This window comes from Amborella trichopoda, chromosome 13 (genome assembly GCF_054954075.1).
Source record: "Amborella trichopoda isolate Santa Cruz 75 chromosome 13, AtrichopodaSantaCruz75HAP2 v2.0, whole genome shotgun sequence".
NCBI classification, from domain to species: Eukaryota; Viridiplantae; Streptophyta; class Magnoliopsida; order Amborellales; family Amborellaceae; genus Amborella; species Amborella trichopoda.
The window spans coordinates 30,527,789-30,540,602 of NC_142348.1; the positions used below are offsets into that span (position 1 = coordinate 30,527,789).

At 40.7% G+C, this 12,814-nt stretch overlaps 1 long non-coding RNA gene across 3 annotated transcripts; it reads left to right on the forward strand.

Annotated features, from left to right (window-relative positions):
- The first annotated feature begins 271 nt into the window (after positions 1–271).
- Positions 272–11,950, forward strand: LOC148779159 (uncharacterized). Of its 3 annotated transcripts, none has more exons than XR_016047197.1 (2): positions 272–634; positions 11,670–11,950. It is a non-coding gene; the product is annotated as an uncharacterized LOC148779159 (long non-coding RNA). The 3 variants fall into 3 exon arrangements; XR_016047198.1 differs by lacking the exon at positions 11,670–11,950 and adding an exon at positions 3,943–4,168; XR_016047196.1 differs by lacking the exon at positions 11,670–11,950 and adding an exon at positions 3,034–3,259.
- The last annotated feature ends 864 nt before the right edge of the window (positions 11,951–12,814 follow it).

Genomic DNA, 12,814 nt, shown 5'->3' on the forward strand with positions numbered 1-12,814 from the left:
GAAGGCGCGCAATGATAAGTGAGAAGAAGAGAAGGGCGCGCGATGATAGATGAGAGCGCGTGGCGATAGAGTGCCCGACTATAGCGCACGACGGTAAGGAGTGGGTACGGTCATAGCGTGCGACGGTGAGATCGTGTGGCAGTGAGAGCACGCGGTGTTGAGAGCACATGGCGTTGAGAACTCATGGTGACGAGAGCTTGGGGCGTTACGAGATGAATGTGCCATCGCGAGTGTTAGTGATACAATGGATTTAGACTGCCGGGATGGGTGGTGTAGGGTGGTCCTTGAGGGACTACCTCTTTTCCCTTTTTTCCGTTTTTCTTTCCCCGCTCCATGTGTCACCCCCTTGATGCCACATCAACCCCTTTGCATGCCACGTGGAGGTGGCTTGTTGCCACCTCTCTTCCAATCCTCTCACTACCTTTTTAGATCCCCAGCCCTCATCTTCTCTCTCTCTCCTCATCCTCTCATTCCCACATCCTCATCTCTCTCAGCCCTCCATGTCCCTCTCACTATCTCTAAGACAACTTTGGGTAGAGCTTGCAAGAAGCCCTTTGGCTCACGGTTGGGACAGCCCTTGTTGAAGTTAAGAAGACTGTGGAAGGAAGGATTAGAGGGCACTTTTGTTGTTAAAGTAAGTGGATTACTACCCCCTTGTATGAAATTGTAACAGCATGAAATGGAAAATATGAAATTTGGGCATGAGATTCCATGAAACAAAGTAAAAAGTTAAGCATGCATGTGGTATTCTGTTTTCTAGAAAGTGAGCTTGTTTGTAAGATATGCCATTCATTGTTGTAATTTCAATTGAGCCTAAAATTGGTGGGTTGATGATCTTGTGAGTTTAGTTTAAGTTAGAAATGGTTTCATGTGGTTATCTTGTGTAGTTTAGGAGTTATACTTTGATTTTTGAAGCATGTTATGACTGGACTGTAAAATTCTAGGGAGAATTGAGGGATTTGTGACTCAATGTTGGCCTATCAAATGAACTTAGAATTGCCTGAAATTACCACCATTAGAAAGATCTCTAAGTCTACTTTTAATTATATGTTTATTCCCAGTTGAGATTCTTTAATATATGGGGAGATGTGCCTCTTTTTGTGCATGTATGTCACTGTTAGCTTACTGTTATAATTTCAAAATATGTTGCTTCAGCCGTACAGAGACTTTGTCTGATTTATTGAAGTCCAAATGACACGAAATTACTATAATTAGAAAAATATACAAGTCTACTAAATGTTTGCTTTTAGCCCCTGTCGTAATTCCTTACAAAAATGAAGATATGTTTCGAAATGTACGGGTAGGTCACTGTTTGACTGTTTTCTGGATTTTGCACCAACCCTACTATGATCATTGGTTTTCACCAACCAAACGAAATCCATTTTCTGTTAAATCACAGCCTTTTGAAATATATCTGACTGGATTAAAATTTTCATGTAGAAAACATTTTGAAATTCCTCTTAGATTGAATGTTATTTACCATTTTACCAAAATATGTTACTGTAGACAGTTTTGGTAAAATCATAGATTTAATGCCTCTGATGTCAATGAGTTTGACAAACCAAAATGTATCCATTTTACTCCAAAATACTTCCATTTGAATGGTTTATGAGTTAGCTTCACTTCACATGTTGAGCACTTTCTGAAATTTCCTCTTGATTTTGAGTTATGGACAAAATTGCAAAGACATGTAACTGTCTTTACTGCACAACAGATTTCAGAGGAAGAGTCTCTGCTCTTGGGCACTTTTGAAGGGAAAATAAGGTCCAATTGCTTTCAAACCACATCTATTTGAAAGATAGATGTGTCTAGTATAAAATTGTTTTTGGAACTAACTTTAAATTCCAAACGAATCAAGAGTTATGGTCCTGTTTTGAGAGGATATCACTGTCTGAAATTAAAGGAAATGTTATCATAAGACACTGATACTGTTACTCCATGATACTGATACTGTCACTACGTGATACTGATATTGTCACTCCATGATACTGATATTGTTGCTCTGTGCTACTGAAATTGCTATTCTGTGATATTAACCTGGCCATTATGTGATATCGATACTGCCTAATTCTCTTATATGAACACTACGCAATGGGTCCCCCATTGGTAGTGCATTGTCCGATTCTGTTATATGAATACTGTGATTTCTGTTATACTAATACTATTTGATTTTGTTCTATGAATACTACACAATGGGTCCTCCATTGGTAGTGCACTGTCTGATTCTGTTATATGAATTTTGATATCTGACCGCTACGCAATTGGTCCTCCATTGGTACTGAGCTATCTGATTATGTTACATGAATTCTGATATCTGACCGCTACGTAATGGGTCCTCCATTGCTAGTGTACTGTCTGAGTCTGCGTACTTTGATTCTGATAGATGACCACTATGCAATGGGTCCTCCATTGGTAATGGAATATACCATACCTCGATAGGAGTAGAGTCAAGAGGTGATTGTAATTAACAGGGAGGGTCACACCCCCCAATTGTCATAGGCACTACGCATCCGGTCCTCCAATGGTAGTGTAACGCCCTCCCACCTAAAGGCATAAGGAGAGGGTCATGTCTTGCAAGGCTACGGCCTATCAAAAACCCCAAAGTGTGCTAGGGATTTCATGCGTGAGTGAGGGCATTACAAAGTGGGATACCCACTTGTCATTGTCCTCTCTTCTGAATGAGGGTAGAAGTCCCAAGTTTAGGATCGACTTAGGCTGACCGATGTGCCTTCTACTTCAAGAGCAATTTAATCTGTTCTGCCTGTCTGAATTCTGTATTCTATAAGAACATCTAACTGTGACTATGATATGCATGAAGATTGATGTTATCTGAGGAATAAGTGATGCTCTTTTACCTGAGTTTTACCATACAGCATTTATATGCACTCTGATATTTGTCCATACTCTGTGAGAAAAATGTTATTTATGTTAAACCTTAAGCATGTTATTATGTATATACTGATAGTCAGGAATGTAGGGGCAGTGATCTATTTACTAGGATTTTAGCTCACTCTGTTTATTTCACCTGTGTAGAGTGATAGTGCTTGACCGTGGGAGACGAGCTGCTGACCGGTTATAGTAGGTGTTTAGAGCTCAAATCGGCTAAGACCTCCTTTTGAATGTCTTTGTAGGTGTCTAAAGGCGTTGCTATGTGTATTTATGTTTGATGTATTTTTGGGTTGGATGTTAGGCTTTTAAGCCTTACACTTTATTGTAAGAACTTGTGGAGCTGAATGAAGAAATTAATGGTTCAAATTTATTCAGGTTTTACTACTTGATGGTTGAGTTTATTTATTTATCATGGTTCGCTTTGATTCTGCACTTTTAACACGTGTTGATGCCACTCCCACCTGAGTGACGTACGCGACCTCTAATCGCAATCCTGCACTCTGTCACCTCCGGTATGGGATGGTTGGGGTCAGGGGACGGCGTCGTGACAGTAATGCCCTCTCTCCTAAAGGCATAAGGAGAGGGTGTATCTTGTAAGGCCGCAGCTTATCGAAAACCGCAAAGCGCGTTGGGAATTGTGTGCGTAAGTGAGGGCATTTTGAAGTGGTACACCCACTTATCATTGTCATCCATCTTAAATGAGGGTAGAAGTCCCAGGTTCAAGATTGGCTTAGCCTGACCGAAGTGGCTTCTACTTCGGGAAAAATTTAATCTATTTTGCCTGTCTGAATTCTGTATTCTGTAAGAACATCTGACTGTGACTATGATATGCATGAAGATTGATGTTGTCTTGGGAATAAGTGATGCTCTATTACATGAGTTTTACCATACAACATTTATATGCAGTCTGATATGCGTCCATACTCTGTGAGACAAATGTTATTTCTATTAAACCTTAAGCATGTTATTATGTATATACTGATAGTTAGGAATGCAATGGCAGTGATCTACTTTTTGGGGTTTTAGCTCACTCCGTTTATTTCACTTATGTAGAGTGATAGTGCTGGACCATGAGGGACGAGCTGCTGACCGGTGATAGCAGGTGTTCGGAGCTCAGACCGATTCAGACATTCTTTTGATTGTCTTTATAGGTGTCTAGTGGCGTTCCCACATGTATTTCCGTTTAATATATTTTTGGGTTGGATGTTAGGCTTTAAAGTCTTAAACGTTATTATAATAACTCGTGGATCTGAATGAAAAAATTAATGGTTCAAATTTATTCAGTTTTTACTACTTGATGGTTGAGTTTATTTATTTATCGTGGTTTGCTTTGATCCTGCACTTTTAAATCATGTTGATGTCACTCCCAACTGAGTGACATACGTGACCTCCAGTGGCGATCCCGCATTCTGTCACCTCCTGTATGAGACAGTAGGGGTCAGGGGTCGGGGTCGTGACAATTATGGTATCAGAGCAGTCAGGATAGGATGCTTGGCTTAGGGAATTTTAGAAGTGCCATTAGGATTGTTCTTTATTAGGCTGGTAACTGGATGCTTGTGTCATAGGACAAAGATGACAAGGCCCTTTATCAACAATGAGGGTTCCAGCAATGAGAATGCCGAGGCCCTCGGGGAATTTTTCAAGACTTTAGGAGCTATGGCTCAAGCTGTGAAAGATTGTGGGGAGTTCCAACTGAGAATAGAAGGTAGATTAAGGCCCCCTCCATCTGGAAATGTTGGTAGGCGGGTTCGTCAGTCCTCTAGGGGAAGGACTCAACTGGGTGCGGTTAAGGTCCAGAAGATTATTCCGAGGGATGTGAAGGTGAACTAGTGCCCAACATGCTCATACTGCAGGTTGAACAACCACCTTGTGACCGAGTGCCGTCGAAAGAGGGGAGCGTGTTACGGCTATGGCAGACGTGGCCACCAAATCGAAGGCTGCTCAGTGATGAGGTCGTAAAAGTAGAAAGTAAAACCTTCACCTTCAAGATATTCACAAGTTAAAGGATATCAGAGAAGTGGTGAGATCATGAAGACCTCTTGTGATGACGTCGAACAGAACTAGCGGGTACATTGTGACTTATGTGGGAAGTCTAGAAATGCGGCTCCTGTGTGCTGGATAAAGATGAAAGCATGTTTCAAATGTGGCAAGTCAGGCCACCTGATTAGGGATTGCCTAATAATCAGGAATAAGTCGAAGCTAGGAACCCAGGGATGGGCTGTTGCACCTTGAGGAGAGGAAGCTTTAGCCTCAACTACGGTAACCAGAGGTATGGTTTTGATTTGTGATGTGGAAGATAGAATTCTGATCCTGTTTCCTCTCACTCTTTTGTTGCAACACATTTTGCATACCATATGAATGTTAAATCTGTATAACTTGATTGAGCTTGGTAGTATGCACACCTATAGGAGAATTTATAGAAACTGATATTGTTTATAAACATTGCAAAGTTTTGCTTGAAGGGTGTATACTTCCTATAGATTTGATAATGTTAGATATCCAAGATTTCGATGTTATTTTGGGCATGGATTAGCTATCCACACACTATGCCATTGTAAACTGTCATGATAAGATCGTAACCCTTAGATTCCTAAACCCTCCCGAGTTTAACCTTATTAGTGTCAAGGATGACTCCCCCCTGCACTTCATTTCGACTCTTTAGGCTTCCCGATCATTGGCTAAAGGATGTGTTGAGTATCTAGCCTATGTTGTAGAAAATCGAGATGAACAGTCTAAATTGAAAGATATACAAGTGGTAAGAGAATATCTAGAGGTCTTTCCTGAAGAGATAACCTCCTTTCCCTCAGTCAGAGAAATAGAATTTGAGATAGATGTGATCCCGGGCATGACCCCCATCTCTAAAGCTCCTTATAGGATGGCCCCAGTGGAACTAAAAGAGTTAAAAAGATCAATTACAAGAATGAGAAGGGTTTTATTCGACTGAGTGTGTCGCCCTGGGATGCACCTGTTTTATTTGTGATAAAGAAAGATAAGTCTTTGAGGCTATGTATAGACTACCGACAGCAGAACCAGGTCACTGTCAAGAATAATTACCCATTGTCAAGAATTAATGATCTCTTTGACCAACTCCAAGGGGTTCAAGTATTTTCTAAGATTAACGTTCGATCAGGGTATCATCAGCAGCGAGTCAAAGAAGAAAATATACCTAAGACTGCATTCAAAACTTGTTATGGTCGTTACAAGTTTTTAGTTATACCGTTTGGTTTAACTAATGCCTCGGCTGTTTTTATGGATCTTATGAACAGGGCCCTTCCAAGATGACTTTCTGGTAGTCTTTATAGATGACATCCTAGTGTACTCAAGGAATCATGAAGAACATGAACAACATTTAAGGATGGTGAAGAAAATTTATATGCTAAGTTGGGGAAGAGCGAGTTTTGGCTTCAAAGTGTAGCCTTCCTTGGGCATATTATCTCTAAGGAGGGAATCACGGTTGACCCTTGTAAGATTGAAGTTGTCCTGAAGTGGGGAAGGCAAACGAATGTGACAGAAGTCCGTAGTTTTCTGGCTCTAACAGGGTATTATAGGCGTTTTGTAGAAGGCTTCTCAAAGATAGCATTGCCTCTGACTCGCCTGGTCCAGAAGGAAGTGAAATTTATATGGTCAGATGATTGTGAGAAGAGCTTTTAGGAGTTAAAGAAAAGATTGCCTACTACCCTAATATTAACTTTACCCGAAGGAGATGAAAGTTTATACTGATGCTTCCCACAGGGGACTTGGGTGTGTGTTAATGCAACACGGGGAGGTTATAGCCTATGCTTCCAGACAATTAAAGCCGCACGAAAAAAATTATCTGACATATGACTTAGAGCTCGCGGCCGTGGTCTTTTCCTTGAAGGTTTGGAGGCATTATCTTTATGGGGCCCAGTTCAAGATATTTACAGATCATAAGAGCCTCAAGTATTTATTTTCTCAGAAGGAGTTGAATATGAGGCAAAGAAGATGGGTTGATCTATTGAGATTGCACCATCAACTACCAACTGGGCAAGACCAATATAGTAGCCGATGCCTTGAGTCGGAAACCCTTAGTATCAGTTGCACATCTGATGCCTCGAGAAATGAAACTGATAGAAAATGCAGTTGAATGGCACCCTACACTACCCCTAGTAATGAGGTAGGGGTAATTGTTAGTATAAGGGTGGAACCTTAGCTCTTTCAGCAGATCCGGGCAGCACAAAAGGCAGACCCCCAGCTCATAAAAATTGTAAAAGACTTAAAGATGGAAAGAAAATATGATTTCTCTATCAGTAGTGATGGTTTATTGTGATTTAAAAGTCAAATATGTGTTCTGAGGGACGAGGATGTAAAAAATAATATTTTACAAGAGGCACACCACTCCCGTTATACTGTACACCCGGGAAGCACAAAGATGTATCATGATTTAAAGAAGACTTTCTGGTGGAATAACATGAAGAGGGATGTGGCACAATTTGTTTCTAAATGTCTGACCTATCAGCAAGTGAAGGCCGAACACTAGAGGCCTACCAGGCTATTACAACCTTTACCTGTGCCTGAATGGAAGTGGGAGCATATCACTATGGACTGTGTGTCTGGATTGCCAAGATCAAGCACTGAGCACGACAATATTTGGGTTATTGTGGACCGATTAACTAAGGCTGCCCATTTCTTGTTAGTTCGCACTACTTATACCTTGGATAAACTGGCCCAGCTGTATATCAAGGAGATAGTAAGACTACAAGGGGTACCTGTTAGCATAATGTCTGACAGGGACTCTAGATTCACTTCAAGGGTTTGGAACAGTCTACAATTAGCCATGGGGACCAAACTTACTTTCAGTACAGCTTTCCACGCTCAAACTGATGATCAATCAGAGAGGACCATTCAAGGGAAATTGGGATGATGATATTTCTTTAATAGAGTTTTCCTATAACAGCAATTTCCAGGCCAGAATACAGATGGCGTCTTTTGAGGCATTGTATGGGAGGAGATCGCCTATATGTTGGGACGAGGTCAGTGAAAGCAGACTGATAGGGACGAAAATTGTTCAAATGACATCAAAAAAGATTTCCCTAATTTAAGAAAGACTTAAAACGGCTCAGAGTCGGTAGAAGAGTTACGTCGATAACCAACAAAGGGACCCTGAATTTGTAGTAGGAGATCGGGTCTTTCTGAAGGTGTTGCCAACAACGGGGATTATGAGGTTCGAAAAGAAAGGGAAACTAATTCTGTGATTCATCGGACCCTTTGAAATATTAGAAAGAATCGGAGCCGCAGCATATCGATTAGCCTTACGGCCCGAGTTGGCTAATATTCATAATGTCTTTCATGTTTCATTTTTATAGAAGTACCAGCCGGATCCATCCCACATCTTGAAGTATAAGCTAATCCTGATTAGGGAAGATTTGACTTATGTGGAGCAGCCAATTGAGATTCTGGACAGAAGAGTCCAAGTCTTGCGCAACAAAGAAATTCCCCTGGTCCGGGTTCTATGGCAGTATCATTCACAAGAAGAATCAACCTGAGAACGAGAGGATGAGATTCGAGATAGGTACCCCCACTTATTTGTTCAATGGGAGATTTTGAGTACAAAATTTTTTTTAGGGGGGGATGATGTAAGGACCCGCACTTTTTCGGTGTGGTTGGCACGTGGCAAAGGGAGGCACGCGACAAAGGGAGGCACGCGGCGAAGGCAGGAGCACAACAAGGAGAAGTCGCACAGCGATAGACACAGATAGAACCGTGCGGCGATAGGCAGAAGAGAGTCGTGCGAAGTGAGGCGCACGGTGAAGGGAGCACACAACAAAGAAGGCGAGCGCACGGCGGTAGGCGCAAGAAGGAAGGCACGCAGCGATAAGAGAGAAGGAGAGAAGGGCACGCGGTGATAGATGAGAGCGCGCGGTGATAGCGTAAGGTGATAAGGAATGCACGTGGTGATAGAGCACGCCGGTGAGAGCATGCGGCAGTGAAAGCACGCGACATTGAGAGTGCGTGGCGGTGATGGTGCGGAGTTGTGAGATGAATGTCTCGCCCCGAGCGTTAATGATACAATGGATTTAGACCGTAGGGATGGGTGATGTAGGGTGGTCCTTGAGGGACTACCTCTTTTCCTTTTTCCCCTATTCCTTTCCCCTCTCCATGTGTCACCCCCTTGTTGCCACATCAACCCCTTTGTGTGCCACTTGGAGGTGGCTTGTTGCCACCTCTCCTCCCATGCTCTCACAACCCTTTTAAACCCCAAGACCTCATCTCATCTCTCTCTCCTCACTCACTCATTCCCACGTCCTCATCTCTCTCACCCCTCAATTTCCCTCTCACTCTCTCTAGGACAACTTTGGGCAGAGCTTGGAAGAAGCCCTTTAGCTCATTGTTGGGGCAGGCCATGTTGAAGATAACAAGACTGTGGAAGGAAGGATGGGAGTGCACTTTTGTTATTAAAGTAAGTGGATTACTGCCCTCTTGCATTAAATTGTAAGAGCATGAAATGGAAAATATGAAATTTGAGCATGAGATTCCATGAAACAAAGTAAGAGGTGAAGCAAGCATGTGGTATTATCTTTTCCAGAAAGTTAGCTTGTTTGTAAGATATGCTATGTATTGTTGTAATTTCAGTTGAGCCTGAATATTGGTGGGTTGATGCTCTTGTGTGTCTAGTTTAAGCTAGAATTGGTTTCATGTGGTTATCTAGTGTAGTTTAGGAGTTATGATTTGATCTTTGAAGCATGTTATGACTGGACTGTAAAATTCCAAAGAGAATTGAGATTTTTGTGACTCTTGGTTGACCTAAAAAATGAACATGGAATTGCCTGAAATTACCACCATTGGAAAGATCTCTAAGTCTATTTTAATGTTTATACCCAGTTGAGATTCTTGATATATGGGGAGATGTGCTTCTTTTTATTCTTCTATATCACTATTAGCATACCGTTATAATTTTCACAAATATTGCTTCAGTTTTATTGAGACTTTGCCTGACTTATTGAAGACCTAATGATACAAAATTACTTCCATCAGAAAGATAAACGAGTCTACTAAAATGTTTGTGTTTAGCGCTTGTCGAAATTTCGTACGAAAATGAAGATATGTTTTGAAATGTACGGATAGATCACCGTTTAACTGTTTTCCTGGATTTTGCACCAAACCTGTTGTTGGTTTTCACCAACTAAACGAAATCCATTTTCTATCAAACCACAGCTTTTTGAAATATATCTGAGTAGGTTAAAATTTTCATGAAGAAATCATTTTGAAATTCTTCTTAGATTGAAAGTTATTTATAATTTTACGAAAATATGTCACTGTGGACAGTTTTGGTAAAAGAACAGATTTAATGCCTCTGATGTCACTAAGTTTGACTAACGAAAATGTATCCATTTATTCCAAACCACTTCCATTTGAATGGTTTATGAGTTAGATTCAATTCACATGTTGAGCACCTTTTGAAATTCCTTCTTGATTTTGAGTTATGGATAAACTTTCAAAGACATGTCACTATCTTTACTGCATAGCATATTTCAGAGGAAGATTCTTTGCTCTTGGGCACTTTTGAATGGACAAATAAGGTCCAATTGCTTTCAAACCACCTCTATTTGAAAGATAGTTGTGTCTAGCATAAAAAAAATTTTGGAACTATCTTTAGATTCCAAACGAATCAAGAGTTATGACCCTCTAAACATACAGGAAATGTTATCATGTGACACTGATTTTGTTACTCCGTGATACTGATACTGTCACTATGTGATACTGATATTGTCATTCCGTGATACAGATAGTGTTGCTCTGTGCTACTGAAATTTCTATTATATGATATTAACCTGGCCATTATGCGATACTAATACTGCTTGATTATGTTATATGAACACTACGCAATTGGTCCCTCATTGGTAGCGCATTGTCTGATTCTATTATATGAATACTGTGATTTTTGTTTTACTAATATTGTTTGATTATGTTCTATGAACACTACGCAATGGGTCCTCCATTGGTAGTGCACTGTCTAATTCTCTTATATGAATATTGTGATTTTTGTTATACTTATACTGTCTAATTCTGTTATATGAATTATGATATCTGACCACTATGCAATGGGCCCTCCATTGGTACTGAGATCTCTGATTCTGTTATATGAATTCTTATATCTGACCGCTACGCAATGAGTCGTCCCATGGTAGTGTACTGTCTGACTCTGCTTACTCTGATTCTTATATATGACCACTACGCAACGGGTCTTCCATTGGTAATAAGATATACTATACCTCGACCCATATGATATGAGTGGAGTCGAGAGGTGACTGTAATTAACAGGGAGGTGCACGCCCCCCAATCGTCATAGGCACTCCGCATAGGGTCCTCCAATGGTAGTGTAATGCCCTCCCGCCTAAAAGCATAAGGAGAGGGTCGTGTCTTACAAGGCCGCAGCCTATCGAAAACTCCAAAGCGTGCTGGGGATTGTATGCACGAGTGAGGGCATTACGAAATGGGACGTCCACTTGTCATTGTCCTCCCTCCTGAATGAGGGTTGAAGTCCCAAGTTCAGGAATTGTTTAGCCTGACCAATGTGACATCCACTTTAGGAGCAATTTAGCCTGTTCTACCTCTCTAAATTCCATATTCCGTAAGAACATCTGACTGTGATATGCATGAAGATTGATGTTATCTTGGGAATAAATGATGTGTTGTTACCTGAGTTTTACCATACAACATTTATATGCACTCTGATATGCGTCCATACTCTGTGAGACAAATGTTATTTCTGTTAAACCCTAAGCATGTTATTATGTACATACTGATAGTCTGGAATGCAGGGGCAGTGATCTACTTACTGGGCTTTTAGCTCACTCTGATTGTTTCACCTGTATAGAGTGATAGTGCTTGACATGGGGGACGAGCTGCTGACCAATGATAGTAGGTATTCGAAGCTCAGACCGGTTCAGACCTCATTTTGATTATCTTTGTAGGTGTCTAGTGGCGTTGCCACATGTATTTCCGTTTGATGCATTTTCAGGTTGGATGTTAGGCTTTTAAGCCTTAAACTTTATTGTAAGAACTTGTGGAGTTGAATGAAGAAATTAATGGTTCAAATTTATTCAGTTTTTACTAGTTGATGGTTGAGTTTATTTATTTATCATGGATTACTTTGATTCCTCGCTTTTAACACATGTTGATGTCACTCCCACTTGAGTGACGTACATGACTTTTGGTAGCGATCCCGCACTCTGTCGCCTCCCGTATGGGATAGTAGGGGTCAGGGGGCGGGGTGGTGACAGTATGGCCCTGGATAGGGCGGCATGGTAAACTACCCAACCCCAAATAGTTGGAAAAATTCTCTAATGATGAGGCTAAAATATTGTTAAGATCAACTGGTAACAACTCAAGCCTAAGCCCTATTTCTAGTGGAATATGGGCCATTTTGCATTCCTCTCTCTCCATGTCAAAACATGCTCCAAAATTTTGTTTTTTTTTTATTTTCTGTCTAAAGAACCTCCATAGCAATTGGTGCCACTGCAAACTAACATCGATAGATCATAGATTGCAAGTTTTGTTAGATTTCCTCGTGACCTCCTTGTCTCCATTGATGAATGACCTCCATATCTCCATTTATGAATCAAACATGTAACCGATTAAAGAAAAATAATCATCTCATTAAATAGAATGACACATGGACTCTACCAATATCTTGAACTTCTGCGTAATAGGGTCAAATAAAAATGCAAAGTAATGCATTTGAAGTTGTGTTTTTTGTGGAATGAAATTCTTTCTCATTAGGGCATTTCAAATGGCAAAGGAACAAACACTGTCCAGATCTAGATCTGAAATGCATCACACGATGCCATTAATCCCAGCTACCCATTTTATATCTTGATCTTTAGATTCTATTTTATCATAGGACGAGGGATTGGTAATTTTATGAGCATCTGCAATAACTATTTGGTGTTCATCATCTACATAA